Source organism: Bicyclus anynana, chromosome 13, assembly GCF_947172395.1.
Source record: "Bicyclus anynana chromosome 13, ilBicAnyn1.1, whole genome shotgun sequence".
Lineage (NCBI taxonomy): Eukaryota > Metazoa > Arthropoda > Insecta > Lepidoptera > Nymphalidae > Bicyclus > Bicyclus anynana.
In genome coordinates this window covers 16,286,118-16,307,553 of record NC_069095.1, presented here as the reverse complement: position 1 = coordinate 16,307,553, position 21,436 = coordinate 16,286,118, and the positions used below count along the sequence as shown (strand labels likewise).

Here is a 21,436-nt window from a genome sequence, read left to right as displayed (position 1 = left end):
ATCTAAAAAACCGCTAAGCGATTATCTCTGGTTACATAATAGCCGAAAAACACCATCAAACGGCATCTAACCTAATTAGTTAGTTTTGATCCCCGACATAAGTAAAACCCTGACCTCGTAGCGTTATCAAGATCGGCATCATCGATATACACCCTGAGTGACCAGCAGTGTTCGGAGGGCGATTCCCTCAGTCGGCGGAACGGCCGCGGCACGATCGTGTCGCGCGTAAACCTTTGCCTCGGAAATAAACACGAAAAAAAATAATTGTCTATGCCTGCTCATAAAACAAAAACATTCGAAATTCGAACCGAAACATTTTATTAACAAAAGGCGGGAAAGTGCGCGCGTTATAAAAATGACTTGATTGTAAATATCCTATTAAATTGACATTATTTAGTGATTAGTGAAATATAGTGTTAGTGTGTAAATTAATGTGTAAATATTGGTATGCTAATGTTGGTGTAAGGTATGGCTATTCGTAAGATGATCAGAAAGCTAGACCGCGAATTTTCGGAAAATTAAAAAAAAAAAGTACAATCGTTCAAAAAGTTTTAGTAAGTTGGTAATTAGTTTAATATTTAATAGCGATTAAAGATTTTCGAACGTACAAATATTTGATTTTCAATCACAATAAACATAAATCTTTGTTATTGTTTTCACTTGTTAGCTAGTTATGTGCTGTATTAACAAGATTATCGTAAATTATATGAATCATAAATTTCGTGTTTCATATATTAAATTTACTATGCATAGAGTAAAATGTTTACAGCGAGTCTTACTTTAGTTCAGGAACAATAATTTATTTTATTAGCTGAGTAGTTATAATAAGATATTATTACGTATTTAATACCAAAGGCAACATTCAAATTAAGAAACTTTAAAATCGACAAGCAAATTCAATCTACCTATACATATTTAAAAAAAAACTCTAAGTCTGTCTGACTGTTCGCGATAAAATCAAGAACTGTGGTGTGGACAGATTTTCATGCGGTTTTTACCAATAGAAAGAATGATTTATGAGGAATGTTTCAATCGTTTTTCAAGACTTTTTGCATGAGTTGAAAAGATGAGTTTGATCCAAAAACGTGCAAGGTGAAATATTCCTCTTTCAATCTACAAAAAGTCCGTGATAGAATACCTACATATACAGGGTGTAATTATTTTACAAAAAGTAGGCATATATTTTATACTAATTTACTTTTTATACGTACGATAATATAAATGTAATTAACATTTCCTTTTATTGATTTATTTTTAATGAGATAACATAACCTAGGAGCACGTACCAAGTCGATTCTTTTTCTACAAACGCTAAAGCTTCGAAAACTAACAAAATGTATGGGATGACAGATCCGATCGACAACTTGATCACGTGAGCTGTCGATAGTGAATGTCTTTCCCATACATTTCTTAATTTCCGAAGCGTTAGCGTTTGTAGAATCGAAATCGACGTGTCAGCGACGGTCGAACAATTTCTGACATCAATTCACGCTGGTTTGAATAGTCATATGTCATAACCATTACCCCAATAGAAAATACCAAAATCCTAACCCAGAATTGGAAGTCAGACTTTGTGAATATACTAACTTTTAGACTAACTTCCTTTTGGTAGCTGTTGGTCAAGGGTTTCCTATTATTTTCAAAAAAAACTCTGGTTTGTTGATACACGAAGGTTATATCACCATTCTCTATATATCCCATACATTGCAATCCTAACCCAGAGCTACATATAAAATTACCAGTGACACCAATCGCTGTGAATCAAAATAACTAATGTCATAACCTGAACAAACGCCGCTCAATCATCCTTGAGTGTCCTTTGAACAAGCTTGCCAAGTCTCGAACCCAAGTAAACAAATCTGCCATCGTACCTAAGGTCGCACATATCCATTCTGAATATTATTAGAGTTCCGTACTTTAATTTATTAGCAACTAGCTGACGCCGCGGGGTTTCACCCGCGTGGTTCCCGTCCCCGTAGGAATACGGGGATAATATATAGCCTATAGCCTTCCTCGATAAATGGGCTACTGAAAGAATTTTCCAAATCGGACCAGTAATTCCTAAGATTAGCGCTTTCAATCAAACAAACAAACTCTTCAGTTTTATAATATTAGTATAGATACAAGAGGAAATAAATATCGGAGGAAAAATACAATCAAATCGAAACTATATAACAAATTAAGCCTCAATAGCTAGAGAGTCAGGGCCTGTAGCCGTCGATACTCTTTCTACAAACGCTAACGCTTCAAAAACTAAAAAAAATGTATGGGAATGACAGATGCTATCGATAACTTGATCACGTGGCCTGTCAAATGTCATTCCCATACATTTTCTAATTTTCGAAGAATTTTCGATTGTAGAAAGAGAATCGACGTGCTGTATCTAGATGGCTACAGGCCCAGGACTCATCACCGAGAGGTGGTGGTTCGATTCCCGCCCGCTAGACTATTACAGTACCCACTCCTAACACATTATTTTCCGACTACTTGGAGGGTAATGTAAATATTTTCATATTTAAAAGATATGGCAAAATATTCTTTAAAAGAAAGCAACACAAAGATCATAAGCACAATGTTTTTTTTTTCAAATAACCACGTTAAACAAAACTAAATAACTGACAATTGATGTAACAGTTTATATTTTGATTAATAGATACAACCTGTATATCTATACTAATATTATAAAGCTGAACAGTTTGTTTGTTTGATTGAACGCGTCTCAGGAACTACTGCTCCGATTTGAAAAATTCTTTCATTGTTAGATAGCCCATATATCGACGAAGGCTATAGGCTATATTTTATCCCCGTATTCTTACGGAAACGGGAACTACGCGGGTGAATCCGCGCAGCGTCAGCTAGTATAAAATATGTTACTTCGCTACTCGTATAAATATATAGAGGACAATGAGAGGAAATAGAGTTCCCGTTTTTTCCGTTTGAAAAACGGAACCCTAAAAAGCAGATAACTAATTAATCGCAAGCAACAACTAGTAACTGCGCTGAACTGTTTCCTTAGACAAGAGGATATTTCAACTTAAGGATTTTTTGAAATTCACTAACCCTTTGGTCAAGGCAACCGATGGTTTAAGTCTGTATATTTTATCCACGTACCCAAATATCATGGTTTTCTGTTGGTAAGAATTTTCAAAATTGGCTTAGTAGATTTTGATTATTATTTATATTATTCCCCTACAATCTCACAATTTCACAATTTTTACCCTCTATATAATATTAGTGTAAACTATGTTAGAATTTATCGTGAGTGCTATTCATATTAAATTATTATAAAACACGGCTAAAACTCACATGGTACAAAAAGGGTACAACGTTGGAGTATGATTAGTTTCAAACCGATAACCGTTTCAAGATCCAGCTCATGACTAAGGGCCTCGTATGGGTTTGAAACTGGTCGGCTAGATGTGAGTTTTAGCCGTGTTTTATAATAAATTAAGTGTAGACTATAGTTTAGACCGCGTCCACGTGAAATTCAGCTTATTACAAATAACGCGGGAACCATGGATTTTTTCAGGATAAAAGTAGCCTATGTGTTGCACTGTAATCTCGTTTATCTTTCAGTGAAAAACTTCATAAAATCGGCCCTGCCGTTCCAAAGATTAGCCCGGACAAAATGACTGTCAGACCGACAAAAATTTTAAAAATGTTGGTAATATTTAAGTATCATAAAAATAACTATATACATATATAACCACTTAAGAAAACACAGTTATTATGATATCACAGACAGACATTTTAATTATATTTCAGTACTAGCGGACGCGGTCAAGCTTCGCTTTGACTCATTCCCTACCCCTAACCTATTTTACTTCTATTTTATGAAATGTGTTGCTTTTAGGGTAGGTATAGGACCTACCCTAAAAGCAACACATTTCATAAATTCATTTTTATATTATAGACATATACTCGGAGGCACAATTATCCGCCTACTTTAATATGAAGCGAGTATATTAAAGTGGGTGGATGATTGTGCCTCTAAGAATATGTGTTGATTAGGTACATTATTCGACTTTGTTAATCCATACTACTCACTATTGCTACCAAAGTAATTTTCGAGAAGAAAGTTTCATTTATCTTCAGAAGTGGTAAGCTGAAACTATCATTATTTTGCTCAAAAAGCTTAAGTAGGTAAGTGCTCTGGCCAATAGCTCTAATGAGCTCCGAACAACACTTTCGAAAACTGAAACACGCTCTGAAAACGCCAGCATTGGACAAGTGCATAAAAAATGTTTCAAGTTTACTAATTAATTGTTTTTAGCTGACCGGACTTCGCTTGTTGAGAATATATTCAAATTTTTACTGCAAAATATTTGAATTTTTAAATGATCAGCCATTTTCCGAAATTCAAAACTAAATTATATAAGTTGTTTGATTGATGAATGTTTTTACTCTTTTAAAAAGTATCTACTAAGATCCAAAATTGTGACAATTGTGATTTTATATACCTACCTTTTATATTTAACTAGCGGACGCCTGCGACTTCGTCCGCGTGGAATTCACTTGTTCACAAATCCCACGGGAACCACGAAATTTTTCGGGATGAAAAGTTTTACAAATGTAACTTGAAATATCAATGTAATCAGAACAGGGTGAAACAGAGATTGAAAGTGTGTATGGAAAGTCGAGCAGTTTTTTGAGTTTTGCCCCCCTTTAATCTAATTTTCGCGGCAAACATTATCCTATAACTTCGTCGTATTATGGTCTAAAATCGTTTTAATTGAATTCATTCACCAGTTTCTACGTGATGCCTGCTCAACAAAAATACGGACAGACAGACAGACAAAATAAAAAAAAAAAACATTTTTTCTTCAGTATCGATTATATATCGTTTTCAAAATATCTTTAATGTACAGAACTTATCCTGTTACAGTTTTATTATAGGTAGTTTGTTATCCAAATCGGATTAAAAGTTAGAAATATCTACCTTTGACTTTGTAAAGCTTTGAAGTCGATTAAAAAGGTGTACCAGGCTGTCTGAGAATGAAAATATTCAATTCAATGAAACCCCAACATTAAGTTTAATTAATTATGTTTTAGAACCGAGTGGCGTTTATTTCAGGATACAACAAAATGATAAATTCTAAAGTAAACGACCGCTGACGTTTTGGCGGCAAAACGATTTTCTCTTTGCGTTGTAAAAATAAATTGAAGAATTTCTTTTATCTCACTCAGTACTGACTATTTTTATTTTTACAGATTTCACGTTTCGTGTTTAGGTTATTTTCGAATTATATATTGAAACTAGTAGAGGTTTCGTGGTTTCACCCGCGTAGTTCCCGTTTCCGTGAGAATAAGGGTATGAAATAGATAGCCTTTTGACGGCCTCCGTGGAGCAGTGGTATGCGCGGTGGATTTACAAAACGGAGGTCCAGGGTTCGATCCCTGACTGAGCAGATTGAGATTGGTCCAGGTCTGGCTGGTGGGAGGCTTCGGCCGTGGCTAGTTACCACCTTACCGGCAAAGACGTACCGCCAAGCGATTCAGCGTTCCGGTAAGATGCCGTGTAGAAACCGGAAGGGGTGTGGATTTTCATTATCTTTCTAACAATTTAGCCCGCTTCCATCTTAGATTGCATTATCACTTACCATCAGGTAAGAATGTAACCAAGGACTAACTTGTAACAAATAATAACTTGTACAACAGTAAGAGCTTGATAAGCTTTCTGCTTTTCTATACTAATACTGTTATTCTGAGGTTGTAGTGGGTAATGTCTAGATGTACTGAACCGATTTTGGCAATTCTTTTTCTAATAGAAAGCCACGTTTTGAGTGTGACATAGGCGATATTTCATGTCCGCATTCCACGGGAATTGAAACTACGCGAGTGAAACCGCGGGGCGTTGGCTAATATAAAATAAAGAAGGTATGGTCACAACAGAGAAATATTTTTACTCTGGTATGGTTATCACAAGCACTTAATATATTGTCTTGTTTTTGTTTTAAAAAGAATATTAGCCATAATTTTTTATAATATGACCAATATTCTCATTACCCCCCAACTAGTCAGAAAGACTGTGCTATAGGAGTGGGTACGACAATAGACCAACGTGGTGAGGATTGAACCACCATCCCTTGGTGATGAGTCCAACCGCTCTTACCGTTGAGCTATTGAGGCTATAATACTTTATTGAGAGTCTAGTTACAGTATATCTTTACTCTGGTCTAGTGTAGATTTCAAACATAAAAGACGTGATTCGAAAACTAAAACTACAAATATCCGTGTTTATTGTGTTTCCTGTAAGCATTGAACTTTTTAAATCAATTAATAACCTTTATACTAACTTGTAGTGATATTTCTCAAGCTCAGCACGTACTTTATAATAAATCAGTGAAACTCTTTATCCAGATATCGATAATTTCGCTTCTCAACCGTTCGAGGAGATTGGATTTACTAATCTAATCCGCGCAGGGTAAAATTGATAATTTAATTTTATAATTTAGTAGGTACTCGTGTTCCTTTGTCCCTTTATGAGATCTAAGTCTAACAGGGGACACTGTGTTCACCCATGTTCTTCTAGTTCTTGAACACATCTCTGGCAGTAGCTGCTTCTATTATAATCTATTGAACAAAGAATACCAAAATCTGAACTAATATTATTTACTACTAGCGGACGCTCGCGACTTCCTCCTCGTGGAATTCAGTTTTCACAAATCTCGCGGGATTTTTCCGAAATGAAAAGTACTATTTCCTTTCCAAATTTCAGCCAAATCGCTTCAGTAGCCGCAGCACAAATGAGGAACAAACATACACAGTTACACACACACAAATTTTCGCCTTTATAATATTAGTGGGACTATATCTATACTAATACTAATATCAAAAAAGTTAAATCTTACTTAAATATACCTTCTATATCGTATAACGCGACGGGTAGCAGAGATAGGGATTGTACCATCGTTTTGTGGTAGAGGAAACATCTCGAGCAAGTCCCAGGACTTGTGACCTTGGGTGTAGGTTTAAAAATACCTTTCGGAATGCATTAAACCTCACTTCTGTCCGACGTGTTCACTATGCCCACACATAACTATTTATGATCACTAAATATAATTCAGAGCCTCAATAGCTCAACGGTAAGAGCGGTCGGACTCATCACCGAGGGGTGGTGGTTCGATCCCCGCCCCGTTGGTCTATTGTCGTACCCACTCCTAATACAGTCTCCAACTAGTTGGAGGGGAATGGGTCTATTGGTCATATTAAAAAAAAGAAAATTTATATCCCAAAACATTATTGCACAAAATCACTAACACGACAAAACAACATGACGGTAAGAACGTTGCTCAACAAAGAATACACAAGTCACAAATCACCCTCTTATTCATATTATCGCTGTCTAAACTTTATACAAATACCTCCTTTTGTAAAAAATATGAATATACGCATTCAAGAAACTCGTAACAATGGTATCACACTTACAATAAGACTTTGTCAATAGTAAAATAGAGATTATAACATAAAACTGAAAATTTTGAAAAACCCCCGAATGTCATGAAATTATTAATTACACTCTCGATCAAGTCTCTTTCAGTGCGCTTTCATTAGAGACCCCACTCGAGTATATTTAGAGTAGACATTCGGTTGCTCTTCCCCACTTTCACCCCTCACAACATTTAAACTGCTCAAGCTATTTTCATCAAAGAACTAAATCTAAGAACATTCGCGCGTAAGTCACATTTATTACAAAAATAACTAAACTGAAATTCATCAGTTCGGGGGCTATGGTGCCACAGACAAACTAACAGAGAAACACGCCAAACTTATAACACTCCTCTTTTTGCATAGTGGGCTAAAATATACCTATATATAATTAAAGACATTAATAAACAAGTGTATAAAATAAAGGTAGGTACAGTAGATTTTAAGGATCTTTATTCGCTTGGAAATACACCTTTATTTTCCAAATAAAAACCTGTTATAAGTTAGTAACTAAAGCAAGGTAAGGAAGGAGCACCAATTCACTCGTAAATTCGATTCTAAGGACAAAGAAAGCGGAACCTTGGACGTGAGCGGAAAGCAATGATTTTCTGACTTATCGACTGCTTATCTCGTGAGACGGTTGGGGGACAATTTGCTAGTCTACACTCTTTTCATAGGGAAAATCACTTGGGATTTGAGCATATTTTTTGTTGTGAATAATGTTTCTATGTTATTGACAGACGGGCCATATGAAAAAAGGGAAAAGTAGTTTCACAACGTTCACAGTATAAGTTAGGTGTCTTGCGATGTTTTGGTTTTAATTTCCAGAGGCCTTGCCTTGTAGTGGGACTTCAAATATAGGCTGATGATGTAAAAAACTGATTTAGATTTTTTTTTTAGAATATAACCTTATTAAAATTTTCGTATTCTTCATACTTTACTAGCTGATGCCCCGCGGTTTTACCCTCGCTCCCGTGGGAACAAGGATATAAAAATAAACCTATGACACTCGTGAATAGCATGGGTTCCTACTGATAAAAGAATTTTCAAAATCGGTTTGGTAGATTCCGAGATTACACCCTATAACCACACAAACTTTACCTCTTTATAATATTAGTACCTACCTATAGATAGCCCACTATCACCACACCATTGAAAGTTTGTCGTATCATAATGTGTTATGTAAACTTGCATTGCTATCCAAACAAGAAAATTTAAATTTTCACCTCGATTAATTTTTGACTCAGACCAATTAACCTTTGGACTTGTATGGCACTAAAATTGACCAGCAAAATTGTCTGTCGTTTTTTGAGGGGGACGAGGTAAACTCACACTTTGTAAATATTTAACACCAATAAATATATTTTGTGTCCTTACACTACACACAACTATACATTTCAATCGTAATACACACACGTGTAATTTTAACACAATAAAACATCGATTCTATAGAAGCAGTTTGTACATACATGGTAGATCGTGATCAGATACTTTTGACAGAGGGGTAACGTCTAGCGAGGCAGGTCCTATGGTCTTAGGTTATAGATAACAATTTAAATTAATTTAGATTTGATCCATACCAGAGACAAAAATACAAAATAAGATCTTGTAGAAATCATTGCGACCGACATATAAAAATATCTTTTCAATAACAAATGCACGTTAACGTTAAAACAATTTGTTCCGCCTGTCCTGACGCACGTAAAACTCATGTGTGTCTTTGATGCTATTTCGAAACAAGTTTGCATTCTTTTCACAAAAATAATCTTTTTGACATATTTTCGCCGACCAGTGTCGCAGGTGACCGACTTTGTAGGTGAATAAGAAATATTTCAATAAAGGAGATGGTCCAAAATTGTATGGAGCCCAGGACCAGTCATTGTACCCTAGCGGAAAAAAAAGGAAATATTTATTTGAACTATTTTTGATTATAGAAATCTACGAATTTACTTCAATTCTTTCGAAATAATATTCATTCTCCCCCAAGAACTGCAACACTAATAGAGGTAGTAATGTGGCGAATTGATGACGTTTTCAATGCTGTAGTCGATTTGACGTTTGCTGTCAATTGTCATGTCATAGTTGCTATGCGGGCGCCATCTTGATTTATCTCAAAAACTCGAGTTTTAATTTTATTTATTTCTTTTTATTTAGTTAAATTTATTCAATTATTTAGATTTGAATAAAATCCTTGTATTTTTTAAATTTTTATGATACGGGGAACAAGAGTGGACCTGAAATGGACCATCTCCTTTCACCAAAAAGCGTCAGTAGCTCAACGGTGATCGAACTCATCATCGGTCGTGATTCGATCTCCGACCGATGCTGTAATATTACTCATTCCTGGCATAATATTTTCCAACTACTTGTAGAGTAGTGAAACTATTGGTTATATTTAAAATATTTGATATATGTTTTTTTATAAAATATACTTGGATTTGTTATCGCCGCGTTGCAACGACTTGCGGTACGGTACGGACGGCTTCAATGTGCTCGTGGCGTTCGAGCCGTCCACATCTCTTGTTGTGTAATTCTTTATGGGTTACTTGAGATAGGCGGGGAGAGTGACTTGAGTGGAAAAGGGGAGTGTTAGATATCTGTCAAAGGCGTCTTTAATAGGGTTAAAGGTGCCTTTGACAGACACACATCGTTCACAAGAGCGTGACTTCACTCAAAGTCATTCTCTGCCATTTTGATTACAGTTTGATTTGTTAATTAAGTTCTTGTAACCTTTGTTCGACATTAGTTTTCTTATTTGTGTAATCACTTCTGAGTCTGCTAAAAGATTTTTGCAGACTCAGAACTTTATCTTTTCGTATGTTTTGTGATTAAGTAAAAACTATTTTACTTGCCTGTACGAAGAAAGTCCATATACTCTTGAGTAATATGATAGTTGCCCATTAAAATGCTCTCTAATGAATTACTTACTCGATGTAATTCAATCTACTCGAGTACGGCAAACCTACGTACGCAACAATTAATTCCTATCGTCTTATGTAAACAAGATTTATTTTGAGCATATTTTAAGCTTTTTAATGTAAATTCGAGCAGAAGTCTTAATTTGAACCAGTGCAGGTACGTTTGTAAAACAAAAGTCTCCACACGTTCCGTCAACCTTTTCAGTATAAAGTTGAGTTCCATTTGAAAACTATGGTTACCATGATCTTTGATAAAAACAGGACAAATGCACATTCAAAATACTCAACTATAGTAATGTGATTACTGACATACCTACCTCTACTAGATGATAAATTTTTGCCATTTCATCAACATTAAAAGTTTAATTATAGTAGTACAGCCTTTGGACTGCGCTTATATAGAAAAGGACTACCACCTAGTTTAGTTCTAAAAATTATCGTTACTGATTCAATTAGGTACAGGCACAATATGATTATCAACATACGTCTAGTTGACGGGCGTAAGGCAGGAAAAGTGTAGTAGGACGTGGTATGATGTGGACTGATGGTTTTTCTTTAAAATTTTAGTAGTCTATAAGCTTGTTATAAGACCTATTAACTCGACACAATTTATTTCTTATATAGGCTTCGGTTCAGATAGCAGGTTCTCCTGAGAAGATCTAGAAATAAATTCACACCTGCTCGTTTTAAAAAAATATAAAAGTTAAAGAGTAACAATTTACAGTTTTGTAGCTCTTGTATCCTTGAAAGAAGAGCTTAATGCTTTGTATAAAAAAAGACAAAAAAAGACTTTCTTGTCCTATGAAAAATCTTAATAAACAAGTAACGCATGGTCCACCTACTCGAGACCTACATTTTGCATGATAATGGCTTACAATATATTTTAAAATGCACGAGTCGCTATAAACGCTTTTTCACGTTGAGACAATGGCGAGATTGCGACTAAGAAATACGGCTTAAAGTACTTCATTGTAATACCAGAATAATCAGAAAAATACACAATTAGTCATCGCTATAGTGGAGCCAGGGCAATCAGATATTTTGTATACAATTATTTATTTAAGAAGTTCCTTTAGTACATATTATTACCTATATAACACGAGGAAGGAGGTAAATATAATGTAATTTAAAAAAAAATCTTTTTAACATTGCCGAAACGATAACCGAAATTTAATTGATCCAGATTGCTCCAAGAAGTTCTTCAGAATGAACCATTACGTGTTGTAATGCAATAATTGCACTATGAGTTTCCCGTGGCTTACCGTTAATACATATGCCTTTGTTTAATTTGATGGGTCTAGGACGGCACATTGTAACATACGTTCCTTCCTATTACGGGCAATGATTTTCCGCAGATGTGCTTTCTCAATTATTTTAAAAGGGAATGCCCATCCCCGGCCCAAGTTTACCCTAACCACCCTGCATTCACTTATATCTAAAAAATCTTGATAATTCTACTTCTATAATGAAATCATTACTTTATCAAAAAAAGTATGTTAGAATGTTTTACAACATTTTAAATTCATCTTTAATTTGTCTTTAAGTTGTAAATTTAAACTACAGTATGTTTAATTCCATTCAATACAATCGAATATATAATGCGAAAGGTAATCTTAATGAAAAAAATCACTGTAAAACTCAATTTTCCACTAGAGTAGGTACAGTAAAGGCCGGTAAATTGACTCGGACCAAGTTGCGGTCAATAGCTAGTACCTATACACAAACATGAGTCGCCGCGGCCATAAATAACCTTCATTACTTGTCACAAGAGCTTACTACGTGCTACCAATTTTCCGATATTTTCCAACGTGTAAACTATTCCGCTAAATCATAGCGTCAAAGAAAGCCTCGAGAGAGACTTCAGAGTTTTAATATCAATCGGAAAACGTTTACCCCATAAACTAAAAACAATCTATAAATATAAAAATTAATCGCTGAATGTGATGCCACGAGTAAGTAAAATCTAGAGGGCAGCTGAACCGATTTGGCTAATTATTTTTTTTAGAATATTTTTTTATCAATATGAATTATTTTCATGTACATGTACATGAAAATAATTCATATTGTACATGGAGAGAAAAATTTAAAAATTGTATTTTTTAATTTTTTTTTTAAATATTCTAAAAAAAAATTTTAATTGTATTTTTTAAATTTTTCTTGAGAAAAAGAAAAAAGGGATAGGGAAACACACTAGTCAAAATGAAGCTTGACCAGGTCCGTTAGTAATGTTATAAAGAAATAGTTTTGACGTGAAACTTATGTCTTCAGAGAGAAATATTTGCCGTGTTTTTTTTATTTTAAACGTGTTCAATTTTCCCCTCTCTACTCTACCTTAGTTAGGTATTAAAAGAATTAATTTAAATACAGATTTAGTTCAAAGAAGCTTATGCTAAGTAGATTTTAATTAGTAGGTAACAGCAGACTTTTCTCAGACGTTTGCGATCAAGGTTCGAAACAGGGCCGTATTATATCGATTGAGTCTTGACTTTACAATGTCAAAGGACCTTTTTATTACGAGCTTTTACTTTGTCTTGAGGTCTTGTTAGCATATATGTATAGGTCAAGTCTTGGAAGCTTTTAAACATCCTCTTAACTTAGGACTTTTAAATTTTGCTCGTTTAATCCTGGCGAAGAAAATAAAATGATGGAAGTACGGGTCATTTGATCCTGCAGGACGGTTTTATTAATGTTTATGGCTTTGTATATTTAATAATGTTAATAGTAATGAAGGCTGTTTAAATATATCAATATGTATGTTACAATTAATAATTAGCTGTCAGTTTGCACTGTAATAGCGACTTATTGGATTATGACCTTATTTTATTAACATTACCTTAATTAATTCTTATTTTCGTTTACACGAATTTTCATTCGGGTAAAATAAACGATGTCTGGAGAAAAATATAAGAAGAAAAAACATGTTCTTAAGAAAATTCAATATCAGTTGGTCGAAGTTAATAAATAATAACACACATATCTATAAGTTTAAATTTTTTTTAGGAAATTATAAGACTATACTTACTGTGACTAACTACTGTATAGAATATGAAAGCTAAAAGAAAATCTATGGACATTTTATGGTGTTTGTGAAGTGAATCGCGCCGAATTTCCGCCGCAGCGAAGTGACCGTGGATATAATGGTAGGGTTCGGCTCACGGCTGATACCACCCTAAGTGCGACCCTAATGGACTCCGCTTTCTTGTCTCCGTATATGTATTTATTATATATTCAAGTTATATAGGACAAAACAAAACATCCTGTTGACTACAACTATGAAAGGCAATAACATCGTTATGTACTACAAATACAAGAAAATAACTCAAACTATACCTACATCTATACTTATAATAAATCTGTAGAGAGGTCAATTCTGTACATGAAATATATTTCCAAAATAACTATCAGGGGGTGATTAGTGGTCGATACTGATGCCATAAATGCAATCAGTAAAATTTTTGTCTGTCTGTCTGTATGTTCTTTATAGAAACAAAAACTACTCGATGGATATTAACGAAACTTGGTACAATTATTTTTCATACTCCTGGGCAAGTTATAGTATACCTTTCATCACGCTACGATCAATAGGAGCAGAGCAGTGAAGGGAAATGTTGAGAAAACAGGAGAAATTATTCCATTTTTTAATCTTCCGTCGCCGGCGCGTGGTAGGGTAAGAGTAGGGTAGGGTTAGGGTAGGGGTAACGGTAAAAGTAGGGTTTCCCGCGCACGAAGTCGCGGGCGTCCGCTAGTTTGTAATAAATATTCCCTCGGTGAGCGGGTACGGCTCGCACTTCCTCGCGCTTGTTCGATTTTTTTTTTACATTTTTTTACATTGCGCTGGTTATAATCATGACTGACTGATGACTGATGGTATGCAAAGATTCAGCCTGTTGTTGAACGCACTTGTCTAGAAACGCATTTCTTTTTCTTAATATTAGCCATGATTTTTGTATCATTACCAATAATTTCTTTTTTTTTATTTTTAAACTAACGGACTTCGTCCGTCCTTAGACCTTTTTAAACCCTTCCTTACAGTAGTATCGCTGTAAAAATGGAGTAACTTCTGCCGTTTTCCCAACATTTCCCTTGACTGCTCTGCTCCTATTGATCGTAGCGTGATGAAAATTATACTTTATCATGCCCAGGAGTATGAAGAATAATTGTACTAAGTTTTATTAAAGTTTTTGTTTCTATAACGAACATACAGACAGACAAACAGATAGACAGACAAAAAATTTACTGATTGCATTTTGGCATCACTAATCACCCCCTGATAAATATTTTGGAAATATATTTCATGTACAGAATTTACCTCTCTACAGATTTTTTATAAGTATAGATTAACCGTAAAGACTGCTAGGAGAGAAAATATAGTGGAACAGGCGGTAATCAAACCCAAAACCTCACGAAAATAAAGTGCGGCCCAAAGTCGTGCTTATTAAGCAGATATGGTAACATTAGCTGAACTTACTACCATTAGGGCTCTTAAAACTTAGCTAAGCCTTAGATACGAACTTTGTAGAACTATTAGTAGAGCCTTTGGGACATAATTCGTCCATGGAAGTACTACTACCATCTTAACTGCATTGCTGTGCCGGTCTAAGTATTTGTGCTGGTGGAATTGAAGACAGAATGAGACTAGTGAAAAGTAAAATCGCAGGATTAATGCCATGAGAGTCCTACAAATGAGCAAACAATAAACTCAACTATGGGTTTCACCCGCGTAGTTCTCATTCCCGTGAGAGTAGGGGGTGAAATGTAGTCTAGGTTACTCGTTGAAAATGTAGTTTTCATTGGTGAAATATTTTTTATGATTGTTTCAGCAGGTATTTGTTTCAGAGTACCTAAACAAACAAAGAAATAGACGAAAAAAAATTAAAATCCTTATCCTTACCTCTTTACAATATTAGGTTTAGTCACAAAATACATAATAGTATAAGATACGTTTACAATTTATTTCTTTAACTTTTGTGATGTTGGGACCACACAAGGGGTGTTGGGCGAATCATTCCCATTTGTCGTCATATGGCCATGGCCTGGTATGGTATAAATTGGGGCCGTTGCAGTCACAACTTAAGTGCCGACGTAATGGCCGACCTTCAGGGGAAATGTCTCTACGCACTGATTATCGCCCTCATTTCACGGTACATTTGTTAATGTATGCGATTATTTTATCATTTCGTGCGGCTCTTACACTATGTATGTTAAGTCGAAAACACTTTATACAAATTATACCTTCAATTGATTTAATGGCTATTTATTTCACATTTACATAATTAGTTGATAGTTCCAAAATGTATATTATTATAATACTAGCTGAAACCGCGCGGTTTCACCCGCAAAATTATTATTATTAACAATAGCCTAACGTTAATGATAGTTTGGCCAGGAGTTTTTTAGGCAACCTACTCGCAACATATTTTTCAAGATACTCACTTTGATATTAAATATTCTTCAGCTATTAAACAGATGGGTGAAGGTCGTATCTAATACGAATCTTCGATTCGAATCTTAGAATTAAGAAGGGTAAAGTTTTTTTATAAATCAAAGAATAATTGTGACTTTTTCTTTGTCTGTCTTTTGATCCAAGGCAAAAAGATAACCACTAGATATTCAAAACTCGTCTCGTTTACAACTAGGCTATATCAAGTTAATTACTAGTTTAAAACTAATTTCATAGTCCAAGAGACAGTGAAGGCAACTATACACGCAGTAATTAAATGTGACCTTAAGTAAATATCGTTTTGTCCTTCACTATTATTATAGTTTTGGGCGTGGCGGACGTCCGTTCCGTTCGTTAGTTTCGACCTACCCGCGTTTATACTGACCGCTATAGTTGCTGAGATTGTAGATATCGTCATAACATCTTGTATATATGTAAACGAAAAGCACAGAAGTTCTTTGTAAATGCATATACTGGCGGACGCCCGCGACTCGTCTACGTGAAATTTAGTTTTTCACAAATCTCTCGGGAAACATGGATTTTTCCGGGATGAAAAGTTATAAGCCTATTTGTTAATCCAGAGTAAAATCTATTTCTATTCCAACAGCCAAATCGGTTTAGTAGTTGCGGCGTTAAAGAATAACAAACATCCAAACAAACATCCATACAAACTTTCGCGTTTATAATAATAGTAGTTCTATATTATTACTATATTAATATTTTAATATTCTATATTATTTCTATCATCATCATCTCCTTACCCTTATCCCACTTAAGTGGGATCGGAAAATTATGTCAATCTTTTCCATTCATCTCTATTACTCGTCAACTCATCATCCACTCCTTTTACACACATGTCCTCTTTCACACAATCCAACCATCTCTTCTTTGGCCTTCCTCTCCTCTTATGTCCTTCCACTTGCACATTCAACATTTTTCTAGTAATGTGACTTTCCTCCCTACGCATTACATGTCCATACCAAGCTAACCTTCTACTTCTCAATTTTTCTGTCACTGGCGCCACCTTCAGACTTCCTCTTATATACTCATTCCTTATTTTATCTATTCTTGTCACACCACACATCCATCTCAACATACGCATTTCGTTCACATGCATTCGTTTACTATCCATCCCTTTCACCGCCCAACATTCTGATCCATACAGCACGACAGGTCTTACAACCGTTTTGTTTATTTTACCCTTAAGTCTAAGAGGCATTCGCGGGTCACATATATTATTTCTATCATTATTCTATATTACCTGTCGTTAATAGGTTAATATATAATAATTTGGCCAGGAGATTTTTAGGCAACCTAAAACGCAATGTATTTTTTAACATAATAAATTGGTAATTTAAAACACTTTTCATCCGTTAAACAGATGGGTAAAGGTCATTTCTTATTCAGTCAGGTCAGATCTTCTACTGTACTAATATCCGTATTAGAAAGGACCTTCACCTATATGTATAATTGAAGAAAAATATGTAATGAAAATCCATTGCCTTTGGTTACATAGAACATCACTACAGCGCGTACAACATTAACATTCAAAGTTCATTTATTCAAAGTAGGCTTAGTTTTCAAGCACTTTCGAAACGTCAGGTTTATCTGTTTGTAGTGATTAATGACTCTACCACAGGTTCAGAAGTTAGGATCAGTTGAGATGAGCAGGATTTATTTTAAAAGATCAACTGTTGAGTTTATTACTCAATGGTCATTGATATTTTAAAACAAATCATTCTTGTAGGTATATTATTATAGTTTGCTATGATTTATTTTAGCTAGGAGGACCTATACGACCTATACTAAAGCCATAGGTACTCGATTGTTTACCAGCAAATTAGAAATGAAAGTAGAAAACGCATGTCATTTCATAACTTATTAATTATAAATTACCTATGTATTGTTTATAAAATGTTATTCAAAATATAGAAATTAAATATCACGTGTCTCAAACGGTGAAGGAAAACCATCGTGAGGAAAGCTGCATACCAGAGAATTTTCTAAATTCTCTGCGTGTGTGAAGTCTGCCAATCCGCATTGGGCCAGCGTGGTGGACTATTGGCCTAACCCCTCTCATTCTGAGAGGAGACTCGAGCTCAGCAATGAGCCAGTATTTTATATTTATTTCACTGTTAGGAAGCTACACTATCCCCCATAGTATGATATTATAAGTCAGATACGTTTATAATCCATACTAATATTATAAAGCTGAAGAGTTTGTTTGTTTGTTTGATTGAACGTGCTAATCTCAGGAACTACAGGTCCGATTTGAAAAATTCTTTCTGTGTTAGATAGCCCATTTATCGAGCAAGGCCGGCCGTGTGGCGCAGTGGGTAGTGACCCTGCTTTCTGCATCCAAGGTCGTGGGTTCGATTCCCACAACTGGAAAATATTTGTGTGATGAACATGGGTTTTTTCCAGTGTCTGTGTGTATTTATAAATTATATAAGTATTTATATGTAGTATATAAATGTATATGAATATTATAACATCAACTATCTTAGTACCCATAACACAAGCTGCTCTGTATGCTTACTTTGGGGCTAGATTGTATTGTTTAAGTATATTTATATTTATATATATTTAAAAAAAAAAAAAGGCTATATTTTATCCCCGTGTTCCTACGGGAACGTGAACCACGCGGGTGAAACCCCGTGGCGTCTGCTACTTTCAGATAAAAACAAAATCTGTTACGGCTACAATGTCCACACACTCTTTTCTATTCAATAGTTGCAATGGCATACGTGTAAGCTCTCGTGTGAACTGTCATCAGATAGTGTCGTCAATTGGAACTGTTCCAAATACATTCATGAAAGCGGGATATCTTTAACGTATCTACAGAGTCTGCGTAAGTGGTGCTAATTTCGTTGTGCAAAAATCTATATGTACGTATGAGTATTTATGACACTACTTATAGTATTCACTGGTTGACACCCGTGACTTTGTCCACGTGGAATTTAGTTTGTTTTTAATACCATTGAAAACATTGATTTTCCGAGATAATACGTAGTCAAAGTTTGGTTTTTTTACAGTGAAAGGCCCTTTAAAATTCGTTTAGGCTTAGACGTTTCTCCGGGCTAATCCTGAACGGACTTTGTTATGTTTAGATTAAAAAAAGCTTATCTGTGTTCAAATCAAATCAAATCAAAAATCATTTATTTCAAGTAGGCTCTGTTTACAAGCACTTTTGACACGTCAGTTGAGTATTTGTAAAGATTCTACCACCGGTAGAAAATTCTGTGGTATGCAGGTTTCCTCACGATGCTTTCCTTTACCGTTAGAGACACTTAATATTATTTACCCCATCTATATATTGTATTTATATATTAGTGCAATTAATACCTATCATATATCGGCGGTGTGTCAGTTATCGGGTAGTGAATAAAATGCACTCGGCACATCACGCAATTTACCGTCTCTATAAACATGGACTTGTTTGAATGCAGAACAATAAGGTTTCCTGACAGGCTTTGATACTATTATATAAAACTGTTACAAGGCTCTTTGCTATGTATCAAAAGATAGCAAGAGTTGCCGCGTCACAAAGTTTCTGACCAGTGAGTGAAATTGTTATTGATCGAAGTTATCGTTATGGATGGAAAAATAAGTTTATTTTCTTTACTTTACATTAAAGTAGTTAGTTCTTGACTACAAACTCACCTGATAGTAAGTGTAATGCAAAATATGAAAGCGGGCTAACTTGTAAGGAGGAGAATGAAAATCTAGAAGGTAATTAGCCACGATAGCCGTGATAGCCCTATGACCTCTGCTTCCGATTCCGGAGGGTGTGGGTTCGAATCCGGTCCGGGGCACGCACCTCCAACTTTTCAGTTATGTGCATTTTAAGAAATTAAATATCACGTGTCTCAATACCACAGAATTTTCTAATTATCTTAATTCTCTGCGTGTGTGAAGTCTGCCAATCCGCATTGGGCCAGCGTGGTGGACTATTGGCCTAACCCCTCTCATTATGAGAGAATACTCGAGCTCAGCAGTGAGCCGAATATGGGTTGATGACGACGAATTAGCCACGACCGAAGCCTCCCACCAGCCACACCTGGACCAATTAAGAAACCTCAGTCGGCCCAGCCAGGGATCGAACCCAAGACCTACGTCTTATTAATCCACCGCGCATACCCCTGCACAACGGAGGTCGTCGAAATAGTGAATATTGCACAGGATTAAAGTTCAGATTTTTCGATTTGAAATTGAAATAATATATCATTACTGGTAAGTAAGACTTATATTTAATTATTATGCATATTGTACGATTAATATAAATATTAATTCCAGTCAGTAAAATGACAAGTGCAACTGTCACTGAAATGTTATTTAATGGAATTAATAATCGTACATCCTACTAATATTATAAACGCGAAAGTTTGTATGGATGTTTGGATGTTTGTTACTTTTTAACGCCGCTATTACTGAAGCGATTTGGCTAAAATTTGGATTTTACTCTGGATTTACACATAGGCTACTTTTTATCCCGAAAAAATCCATGGTTTCCCGAGATATGTGAAAACTGATGATTTTAATGATATGAATGTTTGTTACTCTTTCACTTCACGCCTTGACTACTTAACCGAATTAGCTGAAATTTGGTATTGAGATATATTATAGCATGGATTAACACATAGGCTACTTTTTATCCCGGAAAAATCAAGGGTTCCCGAGGGATTTGTGAAAAACTAAATTACGCTAGTCGTACAATAAGCAGGAAATTGAGTTTAATTTGAAAATTATTTAAAAAGTTTACCTACTTAGCTGCTTTTGGGGAAATTTTGGGTCCCCTGAAACCACTCAATCATATGATCTCATCAGGCTTATTAATGAGTCAAGTTAGAGGAATTTCCAGCGTAGAACCACTGCGATTCTGCAACAGGGGATGAATAAAAATATTTTATTTTGTGGCATAAAATCATTTATTTCCAATAGGCTCATTTTTTAAGCATTTTTCATACGTCAAGTTTGATTATTTGTAGATCTCTTAGTCTCGTTCACATGTGCCATTTAGGTCAGGTCAAAAAATGTTTTTTTTGGACTTTTTTTTAGGAAAATTCCTCTTCTTTTTGAATCTTTTGTCAGATTAAAAATATCTTAAAAAGTTTTTGAGCTATAAGTCAAAAACCGAACCCCTTCTTTTATTTTTAGTTAATTGTTTATAACTTTTGCAATTTTAGCGAGCGGGCCTCCATTTTTTTAAAAAATTATCTACATTCAATTCCGAATCGAATGACACCTCAACCATTTTTATAAGAGACGGAGAACTTTTTTGACCTAAACGGCACATGTGAACTAGACTACTACTAAGGTTCTACTGAGAAGAGCCGAAAAGAACCTCAGCATATTTTGAAAAATAACAACTGATTAGTTAATTATAGTGATAATGGAATCGACAGTTTAAGATGCTTTCATGGGAAAAAATCATCAACTTCCCAACTCCAGAATTCCCCCAGAAAGAATTTTCTAAAATAAATACCCAATATTTACTTTGCAGTAGGTCTATGAGATATGTACTTGTATCTACCCACTACCCTAAAAGCACAGTGTAGTCAATAAAAAGAAAGAACCACCGAACGAACATAATCCTTTAATTTACGACTGTACCCTCTAACATGAAGTATCTTTACGACCTTCTAATCTG

General features: G+C 35.0%; 1 protein-coding gene across 1 annotated transcript in view; it reads left to right on the top strand.

The window, feature by feature from the left end:
* The first annotated feature begins 200 nt into the window (after window positions 1–200).
* The window catches only part of LOC112058059 (uncharacterized), a 53,396-nt gene continuing 32,160 nt past the window's right edge, over window positions 201–21,436 (top strand). The window contains exon 1 of the mRNA XM_052885218.1: window positions 201–445. The gene's annotated coding sequence lies outside the window, so the exon portion shown is untranslated. The remainder of the gene's footprint in view (window positions 446–21,436) is intronic.